General features: G+C 37.7%; 1 protein-coding gene across 1 annotated transcript in view; it reads right to left on the reverse strand.

The window, feature by feature from the left end:
* arid1b (AT-rich interaction domain 1B) overlaps nt 1–12,418 on the reverse strand; it is a 361,695-nt gene that overhangs the window by 212,071 nt on the left and 137,206 nt on the right. The window lies entirely within an intron of this gene.

The raw sequence follows: 12,418 nt of genomic DNA on the forward strand, positions 1-12,418 counted from the left end.
TGTGTTTCAGGATTCGTACACATTTTAATGGCCACATTCAAGCACCTTATAAGGGCTTTCAAAGCCAATTTCCTGATTTTTCAAGTACCATTAAACGAAGAAATCCCTTGTGAATCATGTATTTTGAATATTTACATATATATCTGTTATTTTAATATGCAATGTTTAATCTTGTGTGTGCATTTGTCATGACTTATTATTTTTAGATCTGATCTATCAGTGTGTAAATAATTTAAAAATGACTGTTCTGTGTAGCTTACATTTTCACGAAGCACTTCCCATTACAATTTACTAATGTCCTTGCACTAATATATGTTTTTTAGTGTCCTCTTAAGGTTAGAATGCACCTGTCCACTTGGGCGCAACCCATAGGACAATACAAAGTAACGTTAATCACAGAGGAAGAAGAAATGCAATGGCAAAGGGGAGCCACCAGAGAGCAGTTTTGCCTTCATTTTTATTATGCACACTTAATAAAACATGAGAAACATGGCAACAATTTCAATATTTTACAATCATTTTACCTGAAATCCAAGCATGTTCCAATCATTACAAACACAGCAATAAAATTCAATCATTTTCAAAAATTTAAACCACCCGTGCGAACCCTGGTGTTACAGTACACCTGTTTTGACTGTGAAGCATTAAAGCCGTTTAACCTTTGCGAGCACAAACCATTTGAGGTTGATTAAACACCATGTTTGCCATATTAGATCACAAATAATCTAAATGCACCAAAAGTAGATATCTAAATGTGCTGTCCGGAATTTAAAACTTTGTTAATCTCTGCCACCTTCCTCTGGCTTAAAACCATAATCACAGCCTCAGTCAGCTCATTCCTCAAGTATGTGCATTTCTTAGATGCGCTTGAGTAAACTCTTTTTGGGCGTTTGGGTTGGAGTTTGGACTCTATTTCAAACCTTGTCTTACCATTTTCATGCTAAACTGACAAAACTGGGGGCAAGCATTATATCGCTCTCCATCCACCCCTGCACCCCCTTTTTTGCTTCTTAATGAGTTGTGCGTCTGGGCAGTGTTGCTAAAATTAAGATAAAAGCAGATAGATGCGGTGACAAAATACAAATAAAGGGTTTTGAATTCAACTTTCAACTTTTTTGGGGCACCCTTAACAATGCACCCCATCTTTGACGGTTTATTTGCGAACAAGGTTTGAAGTCATGTATTTTGCAAACATTGAAAATTCATATAATTTGTACATTGATGTTTATTGTTTGAAAAATAGATCAAAATTAATGACTCATACTATAACATTTGGATATGTGGTCAATTTAATGTTGCTGCATACATGTTTACTAAATCATTAAATTCCACACACAATGTCACAAAAAACGTTTTTTCTGTATTTTCATACCATACCTTATGACAAAAAAAGAATTAAAAAATACTATAAAAAATATAAAATTATATTACTAAATACATTTCTAATGTAATCATTAATCTGTATTATGATGATTTTTTGGGATTTCACCAATAAACCCCATTCGACAGACAATTATTTGAAATACATTTTGTTGATTTAAAAAATAAATATTGTGCAAAATATTAGGAAAGAGTAACATTTTTCATATCACATATGGATGGTTAGCTAGCAAGGCTGCTAGTGAACGACAACCCGAATGTGAACACTTCTTTTCTTTAATTGCTGTTTTATTCGAACGATCGCCCCAACCATTTCCCTTATTAGGTTGCGGTAAAACTAGAAACAAAGTACAAAACTCTCCCGATACGTTGCTAACTATACAGGTACATTCAAAGCTAAGCTATGCTAACAACAATTCATCCACGAGTATGTATTTTTGTACAAAAGGTTGCCATGAACATAAATGTTCATTCAAGTGATCACATCACGTTTTATACTGACAGACGATGATTGTCCAAAGCAAAAACAAAAGAGGATTTGCAATGAGCGTTTAAAAGATGGCATCCTCACATCTCTGCGCTTTTTTTGTTGTTTCCTTTTAATAACAAATAATCACCATGTTAACCACGATAGGACTCTAGTCAAGTCAAGTCATGTTTATTTGTATAGCTCTTAATCTCAAGGAGTCTCAAACGGCTTCACAGACCACAGACTGTTGCAAACTACAAACTATTATTACACCATCCCCTGATCTAAAACCTACATGAGGGCAAAGAAAAACTCAAAAACCTCAGCATGAGGAGTATAAAGACTTCCGGGGACCGGAGAGTAGTAAGTTACAGTAACCGAGACGGGAGGTAATAAACGCATGATTTATAATCTTGACATCAGACTGGGATAGCATAGGGCAAATTTTTGCAATGTTGCAAAGATAGAAAAAAAAAACTGTTCTATTAATACTCTTAATGGGTGTTTGGGAGGACAGATTTGGGTCAAATGTGACACCTAAACCTTTAACTGAGTCACTCTGAGTGATATTACATCCATTCGTCAGATGGAACAATAATTAACATTTTGGTCTTTTCAGGGTTGAGGCGCAAAAAGGTGAATAGAAGATCAATTTTTATGTTTCTCAAAGGCAGAACAGTGACACATGCAATATTATTTCATTGTAACTATGGATTTCCAACTTCTCTATTTTCCAGTATATACACCGCATACTTGAGTATAAGGCACACCTTCAGATTTCTGGCCAATTTCTGGTTCTTAGGGTCACTTTATAGTTCATAAAATACGGTATATTTGGTAATTTTTGGATAGTGTTACTTTCAGTGTAACGCAATATTTTATGGTGTAACTAAAAATTACTGTTTTTCGGTAATGCACCCAGCAATGCGATTGACCCAGGGTTCAGTAAAGGATCACTCCCCTAAAACACAGCCCACTAGGATGTTACATTTCCTATATCTTGCATTCCTTTATGGTTCCAAACAATGGTAACAAACATTCACCCATATTCTTGTCCTATTGTTCACGACAAGGAATGTACAATAATCACCAGCCTATCTAATGTCATGTAATTTTCTCTCCATTGTCATAAGTGTTGACCGCCACCTCCCGCCCCCTTCTCCCTCTCTATCTCCGTTTCTTGCTTCATATCAGCGTCTTTTTCTCTTTCTTCACTGCTTAGGTCGCTCTGAAGACGTGTTAAGCGCACAATGGCAACTTGTTATAGTGCTATGAGTGAAATGATTGATGATAACTGATAGGCAAAAGATCACAGATGTGCGTCAGAGCACGCCAAAACTTTTGATGTCATATATTTTTTTGCCATAACGTCTAAATATATTAAAAAAAAAACATATTCTAAAGAGTTTAGCGCTGATGATCAGTTAATATCAAACCTCCGGGAATGATTTCAGCATAATGAATCACCCCTACTTGATAAGAATAGCTTAGAAAACAACTTTGTCCACCCAACAAGGAGGCCCAACTTCCTCGTATTGCTTCCTCCATTCAGAGATTGAGAGTGAGTGACTTGAATTGTGAGATCACATGATCAGAGAGATCAGACGCTGAATAGTTCTTGCAAAGTTCAGGCATCATTCATGCATAATTATGGTGTTCATGCAATGAAAGATTATTTTGCAAACAAAGTGCCCTTGTGTTTATGGAATGCATTGTTTAGATATTGGAGGTATCACAAATGCAAAATAAAAACTAAACACACTGAAGTGAAAGTTGTGCTTGACATGCATCTGTCATGAGCTCTCTCTCTCTACCGGTAACCAGCACCAATCACCTCCCTGCTCTGTCACTGCACCCTGATCTGTTCTCGTTTACCACCAGCTGTTCTGAATCAATCCAATCAATCAATCTCTGTATTCAAAGCCCTGCTTTACAGCCTACCTTTGTCAGATCGTCTGCAAAGCTACACCTTGGACCTGTTTGTCTGCGCTCACCAACCTTGTTGCTCGGTTTCCTCTTCGTCCCATCTTTCAAGCCATCTTCCTTAAAATCTCCACTTCAAGATTTCTCTTTACTCCAAGACCCTCTCTCTTGTTTCCCCCATCCCTAAATAAACCTTCTTAACGTGACGCAATTATGGTCCTCGTCTGTCTGACCCGTGACAGCGTCTTTTCACAAAAAGTCGTTTTTCCTCCCAAGTTTAACTTGGATACAAGCGTTTTTAAAAAATGTAGCAACTGGTGTTTACTATAAAATGATAAAAGTTAGAAATGTAATGTCTTATTTTGAAATTTGTGAGTTCAAGCGTTCTTTTGATATGTCCTATGCCTATGTAGATACAAAACTAGATTTTCTGTAGGTTTTCAAAAAAATGGCTGGCATTTGAGAGAAAGAGTTAAAAAATCTGTTTTTACCACCCAAATCAGTAGCGTGATTAGCCTGCAGTATTCGGGCAACACTCCTGGCATCGAGCAAGTATCGTGTTGCAGAAGGAGATTACACTTGGTGGCCAGGGACCCGGACTGCATCTATTATTAACAAATTAATCGCGGAGTCATTTATGCAGCGCACGTGGATTATCTTGTACAGAATTTAAGAGGAGATTGTATGTGAAATCTGATAAGCAGTTAATATTTATTCCCGGCCAAAGTTTTAGCACACGCACAGACTGTAAGATGGTGAAACAGCTGCGTGCACTTTGAGACAAAAGTTAATGTATTCGCTCATCTATTATTAAGAGAAGGTAATGTAATGACCTTAAAAGCCCATGAGTAGTTCCTGGAAATCCACATTTCAATTATTAGCCAATTAAAGCCCAGAAGGAGGAACAAGGTGGCATTTTTAGCACTTGAGCGTTCAGCCAGTTTTAAAGGGCCATACCGATTAATCGGCGGGTGATCATAATTATGGCTCAGTTCAAAATAATCAACGTCCGCCCAAATTTGTAGACATTTCTGCTATTATTTATGCATAAAACAGCACTGTTGGTGCTGAAGATTGTTTTATTACAGAATCTTGACCATTTTTCCACTACATCAGGGGTGTCAAACTCATTTTAGCTAGGGGCCACATGCTAGGAAAAAAAATGACACCCCACCAGTTGATAAAGGGAAAGAGAAAAGGGAGAAAGAAAGAGAATGACTAAATATATAGAGAGAGAATACAGGAGACAGAGTAAGAGAGAGAGAGAGAAGGAAAGATAGAGAGAAAGGGGGATCAAGAGAGAGAGGAAAAGAGAATACAATAAAGGGAGATACAGCACAAAAAAAAGGCAGGAACCAAGTAAAAGAAAGAGAGAAAACAAAGAAAGAGACATGCAAATAAAAAATAAAAAGAGGAAAAATGAAAAAGAGAGAGAGATATAGAGTTAAAGAGAAAAATGATTGAGAAAAGAGAAAAAAAGGAAAGAGAGAAACAATGAGTGTGAGAAAGAGAGAGAATGAGTGACAAGGAGAGAAAGAATGAGAGGAAAAATAATAATAAAAAAGAAAGAAAATACAAGACAGCGAGAAAGAGGAAATAAATCAAAAAGGTGAAAAACATGTGCAAAAGGATAAACAATGTTTTTAAAAAAAGCAAATTAAAGCTATATCATAAACGTGTGCAAATTCATTGTCGCAGTTGTACAGTATATTGTGCTCATTTAAAAATACCTCTTTCCCAAAACGTACTCAAGTGAATGTAACAGAGTAAATGTACTTACTACCCACCTCTGGAGCTAACACGTGGCGCGTTTTCATTCTGTTAAGTGAACTATTTCGAGGGATGTGCCCCAAATTACATTTCACAGATGGGAGGAAAAAAAAATCCTCAGACAACAGAGTGTAAAACACACACAACACGTCAGCTCAAACAACTCCAATATTTACTCAAGCATATGAGTCTGCAGCGTGCACGCGTGTGCGTGGACGCTGGAGGGGATTTTTGTTTTAAGTGGGTCGAAGCGGGTTAGCCTCCTACTACTGTTTACACTCATGTTCTTACATCATTGCTGTCAACTATAAAGACGGAGCGGGTGAAAGAGAGGGCGAGCAGAGGACGGAGAAGGACCCAATCTGCCATATGTAGAAATCAATGAAGAAACGAATAAATGCATAAAAACATATGATGAGTAAATGAACAAATGCATAATCAAATCACGTAGTACTTATATGTGTGACCTAAATGCAATTTGTTTTTGTTATTGGTTTGTTTCTGTATGGATTTTGTCACGTGTTTTTGTATGCATTTTGTTGGCTATTTTATCTCGTAAGTTGTCATGTGTTTGGTCATGTATTTTGTCATGTATTTTGGCGTGTCATTTGTCAGGTCTTCTGTCGTGCATTTTGTCATGTGGTTTGTCATTTATTTTGGCTTGTAATTTTTCAGGACTTCTGTCCTGTATTGTGTCATGTTTTCTTCGTGTATTTTGTCATGTGGTTTGTCGTGTATTTTAGCATTTAATGTGTCATGAATGTTGGCTTATAATTTGTCAGGTCTTCTGATGTGTATTTTGTCATGCTCTCTGTCGTGTATTTTAGCATTTATTTTGTCACGTAATTTGGCTTGTAATTTGTCATTTATTGTGTCATGTATTGTGACATGCATTTTGGCGTGTGATTTGTCAGGTCTTTTGTCGTGTATTTTGTCAAGTAGTTTGTAATGTATTTTCTAATGTAGTTTGTCATGTATTTTGTCATGTATTTCAGTATTTATTTTGTCGTTTTGTCATGTCTTTTGGCTTGTAATTTGTCATATATTTTATTGTGTACAAAGACACCTTGCTATTTAGTGCTTTGCTTATCCCTGGTTCAAGGCTTCGCAGATTTCTAATTAAATTGAATTGTCTTTATCATAATCATAATTTATATCAACGTATAGTGTGTTGTGTTCTGAGCAGACAGCACACAGCAAATACTGTCAAGGAGGCAGGTTAGGAGGGCTTAGTGTGTTGGGTGCGCGTGACTATTTGTGTGTGCAAATGTGATAGGCTGGTGTAAACTGTCAGTCGAACAGCCAGGTGGGCAAGTGCACAATTCAATGTGTCAACCTAAAAGAAACTGAAGCACGGCTACAGCTTCAGATTGTATTTCAGCAGATCGTTACTTTGAAAATAAATCCATCAATTTATTCGAACTCTGAGGAAATTTAGAAGAGCGCAAAGTAATGGTAATCACCAGCAGGTTCTCCGTGGATCGTTATATGGTCGGTAAGAAACTGAGGCGGTTGTATTTTAATCACCAAAGAGACCTGGCTTAATCCGAGGATACCCGGTGCTAGCTTTTATGAAGGTGTGATGCTACTTCAAAGATTTTCACCTTTCGCTGAGGGTTCTCGTCCCCGTGATAACTAAAGGGTAAGTGTTTTATGTGATTTTGTAATGTGTTTGTTTATTTACACGACATATAGGTATTTGTATATTTATACATGAATTTATAAACAAAGATCAATAGGCTAGCGTAGAGAGGAGGAGACAAAAAGAGCCCTGATTAAAGAGGAGAAAAAAAAGCCGTAGAACATCAGAGGCAAATGAAGGAGTGCATCCTTCTATTGTCTCGAAATCCAATTTTCTAGCTAATTTAGAACCTTCTAAAATACACTCCTGCTGCATACCTTAAGCCTAAGGCCATGGCTAATCCTGTCTCGGCGCACGCGTTGGCGCTAGCTAGCATGCTCGCTCATTCATTTCAAAAGACTTCGGCGGAAAAGCAGCAAAGGATATTGAAAGTGAGCGTTTGAAGTGCACGAGGGAACGCAGAGGAATCAAACTGTGAGTTAAATGCTATTAGACAGCTGTGCGCCAAGCCAGTGTAATATTAGATTTGATTGAATAGATGAGCGCTGAATACGGTGTAATATATAGAGCCGGCGAGGTTTTACGCGGACGTAAATCAATATTGCCGAGCTGCGTTAATCTCGGTCACGGGAAGACGCTCAGAAATGTTGTTTGGAACATGAGCGTGACGTTCTTCTTTGTGAATTCAGATTTTCATTCCCCGATGGGCGGGGTCAAAGGCGGAACCGTCTGATATTGAAAAGACATATCATCTCTTAAAAGGGATCGCTGATCCAAAAAGGGAGACAACCATCGCATAGCAGGAGAATATTTTCCTTTTTTTTTTTCCTTCGTTTGACATTTTTCATCTTTCACATCATTTAACAAATTCTCTTGCTCTTTTTCACTGGTTGCCCTGCACCGTTTTGAACTCTGCATTCAAGTAAGGGGCGAGATGAACCGTCGCTTTCGTTTACGTCTGCACGGCCACACATCTTGAACGACAATATTTTACGGGTTATAAAAAGAATAAAAGGAACAAATCAAGTTGGATCCGACAATATAAAAAACAGCAAGCAGGGCAACTATGGGATTTGAAATGAACATCTAATTAAATGATGCGTTCAGGCATCACAATCCTGCACTCTTGAGTTCTGCTTTACTGTATGTTCTCTTTCTCTCCCACTCTCTCGCCCTCAGTAGAGGGCACCCGTACCCTATTGTGAGGTGTGCCCTGTGTAGTGTTAAATACAGAAATCGAACCAGCTATTGAGACTTTTAACGCCCTATGGTCCTGAAAATACGGTACTTAAATAGATTAAAATAACTGGTTAGGATATATTAATTAAAACCAGGCACAAACTCATACTGTGCGAATAACTAAAAACATAGTCGTATATATGCTACCAGTGGAAATGTTAGAGTCGTGCTCTTCTATCCGTCTGTTTCATTTACAAAAATACTGTGGATGCATTAAAATAAGCCATTTGGATACAATACAATTCAAATACAAATAAAAAATGTGGCTACAATCTGAGGGCCTAATTAAACCTAGCAAAAACCTAAAAAATACGTTCTAATAGGATCAGATAAATAAAACAAAGTCTTTCTATGGCTCTGTCGGTAACCTTGAATATTCAAGAGGCACAAAAGCCAAATTTCTTTGATATAAATATCCACATTTCATGAACGTTACATTCAATAGATGCAATTATTCAGGCACTGGCAGTAGCCTAAATTTGATATTTTTAACCAAAGTAGGCTAATTTTACCAAAAGACTATATCATCCATCCTTCCATCCATTATCTGCACCGCTTATCCTAAGTAGGGTCGCAGGGGTGCTGGAGCCCATCCCAGCTATCTTCGGGCAGTGGGCAGGGGGCACCCTGAACTGGTTGCCAGCCAGTCGCAAGGCACACAGACACAGACAATTCGCTCAGCGACAATTTGGACAGGCCAATTAACCTGATATGCATGCTTTTGGAATGTGGTAGGAAACCCACGCAAGCATGGGGAGAACATCAAACTCCACACAGGAGGTTCGATCTCATGACCTCAGAACTGTGCCGCACATGCGCTAACCACTGTGTCACCGTGCTGCCCAAGACTAAATCATAATCTGAGCAATTTCTATCATTCCCTCAACTGATTATATTCATTATATTATTATTTTGGGATACAACTAGATTAGAATAGTGATAAAGAGCAAAACTCTATGAATACCACAAGGGAAATTATGGTCTAAATGTACCTTTTGTTACTATAGTCTATCCAATATATACTTTTACGTTTATATTTCTGCAATGCTCAATGAGTGTGTAGTTTTATGATTTCACTTGGTGTTCAAAGCGAGCGCCTCCAAGGTCAAGAGCATAAGCTTCCCAAGCCAAAGGAACTTTGTCTCTACAGCCTGGAGGCCACTGGTGGGCTCCCTATCTGTTATCAAACAGGTGCACAGAACTTCTTTCAGTTAACCAATACAATGACAAAAGTACAAGCTTCCCAAGCCAAAGGAACTTTGTCTCTACAATTCGTAGGCCACTAGTAATTTTCTCAAGACTTCTATCTATTTTCAAACAATGAACTACTGTGATGTATCATTTATTGTACTCACACGCTATTTAGCGACCAACATTATACACTGCATTTAAATAATGTGATTCCTGTCTAAACCAATCAGATTCATTTCCTGTGTTCATAAAAAAACATCAGATGAGTAGTTTCCTTGTGTCTGACAATAAATGAACTTTCTGATAAAGGAGGTGGGTGTTCTTCCCTGAGCACGTACCTCCTGGAAGGGGCTATCAAAAACCTAAATCTCCAACTCAAAGAGTGTTGTTCTTTTCTTCTTTCTACTACGATTTCGAATTTTAACCTTGCCAATATAAAAAATGTCATGTAAGTGTAAAATTTTTAGGGGCCCTAGGAAACATTCTTGTTGGCTAAATTCAGCTTACAGGCCTTGACATTGGCATATGAGATGTACAATATGTATTATCATATGTGAAAAGTATTGAAGAGATTAAGGAAAATGGTTACTTTCTTTTATTTTTTTTTAATATGAAAACTATGTTGATTAGTGTAAATATTGATTTATTGTATTTCATACAATGTATATTCCTGATACTGTTTCGCCAAAAATAGTCTATTCCCAGTTTAATAACGAGTAAAAAAATGGATCTATTTCCTGATTGCGTCAAATTATTTCAAAGTTGTTTTGAAGAAGGAGAAAGTAAAGTAATGCTTAAATTGTGTTCCTAAAAATGTTGGAAAAACAGTAATGATGATAATGCTAATAATAGAAATAATGATAATTATCGCGATGACAGTGATAAAGATAAAAATGAAAATGATGATAAAAGTAATTAATAAGAAAAGCCAAACCTGCATCAGTGGCCGATTTGACCAAGTGTTTTGGATTTTTTATCGAATTTCAGAAAAAAAAATATAAGTGAATTTATATGATTTTTTTGCAACATGTTATAAAATAAAATTATTAATAACATTATTTTCTCAGTGAATGTCCGCTTAGGTGACGTTTATTTGCCTGTTTTTGAAGAGATGTTGTGGGTGTCAACACAGCCAACATTCTTGTGGTCTTGTACTTGAATTACAAAATGTGTAGAATTGCCTTCATTGTGGCCTAATTATTTACTATTAAATTTGAAAAATGAATTAGAAATAAAAACAACATACCTAATTCTGTTCAGACCCGAAGGTGCTATTTGCTAGCCTTCCCCTCAACATCTGTCCATTTTTCTACCCACTTCTATTTCCGTAGCCCTTGTGCAACGCTCCTTCATCAGTCCCGCTTCCTCCCCCTTCCTCTCTATTTGCGTCCTCCTCCCCCACAGGCCTCATGACTACCAAATGAATCTGTCGTCCCTGTTGTTCCTCTGCACCTTGGAAGATGCGCATCACACAAAATCTGAGACTAATTCCATTAATATTCATTAAAAATTAAGCTTTATTGTGGGTCTTTGGGATCGGAGGAGAGAGAGAGAAAGAGAGAGATAGAGAAAGAGAGAAAGAGAGGCATGCTTGAACACACAAGTCAGTCAATCTGCTGACACACTTCGACACCAAAGGACAAGAAAGCTTTCACGTCCGTTTTGCAGAACCGTGATAAACCTGCACACATCAAGGTGTCATTCACGTCACACACACTTGTGCAGAAGCACACGATGAAAACGCTTCATGTTTATTGTGCAGATCGAGCTGCATTGTCGTGAAAAGAGGTCCGGTTGACATATTTTGTTTGTTTTGAAAGTGTTGCAATATTGTAATAGTATGTTGAGTCATTATGATATTTCTTTTTCTAACTTATTCATTTATTTAGTCGTATCATACCATTTCATTTCAGAATCACTTTTATTATCATTGTGTTGCTACAACGAAATTAGGGTAGCACTCTAGTTGGCAAAGTATACAGAGTTAACTAAATAAAATAATACATTGAAAAAAAGAAACTATTCACCTTTTAAATAAAGCTTTCACATCTAAAATAAAAACTATACACAACTGGGATATTGTGCTTTAAACTGGGTTATTGCTCTAGAAAAACAGTGCATTGCACTTTAAACCAGGACATTGCATTTAAAACTGAGATTCAAGACTGTGGTTCAGTGTGTCAATAGCTTCGGGGCAAAAGCCATACCTCAATCTGTTCGTTCGGGCCTTGTGGGATCTGAACCAATGGCCCAATGGTAACAGTTGGAAAAAACAGTTTCTGGGATGTAAGTCTTATAGGATGTGTTTGGCTCTACTGAGGTATCGAGATCTGGCAATGTCCTCCAAGCTGAGACAGAGGCAGCCGGTGATTCTTTTGGCTGTGTTCATAATCCTTTATAGGGCTTTCCTGTTTGTTGTAGAACAACCCGCGTACCACACCTTGTTGCAGTACATTAAGTAGTGCTCCATGGTGGCACTGTAGAATTTCTCCAGCAGCTTCTAATTCAGGTTGTTCCTCCTGAGCACTCTCAGGAAGCACAGTAGCCGCGTGAACCTTCATTATCACCGAGCAGGAGAAGTGCTGAAAGATCTGCCTGCCAGGAATCGGATGGAGTGGACCTTTTACATGCTGTCCCCTGTTGATGCTAAGTGGGACTGGTTCTACTCTGCCCTGAGAGCAGTATTTGTGTTTTATTTTAGTATAACCGCATACTCACAACACCCCCGATGTATCTCTTTTCCCCCCTTTCACATTTAAACAACAACAAATATATGACTCGAAACAAGTATTTTAGTGTACAGCTGTTTTTGTTTGTTCTTTGGAAGCGACACTCACGCTTCGTTCCCGAAATACGGCAAGTCC

This window comes from Urocampus carinirostris, chromosome 15, assembly GCF_059441175.1.
Source record: "Urocampus carinirostris isolate Australia breed hairy pipefish chromosome 15, RoL_Ucar_1.0, whole genome shotgun sequence".
NCBI classification, from domain to species: Eukaryota; Metazoa; Chordata; class Actinopteri; order Syngnathiformes; family Syngnathidae; genus Urocampus; species Urocampus carinirostris.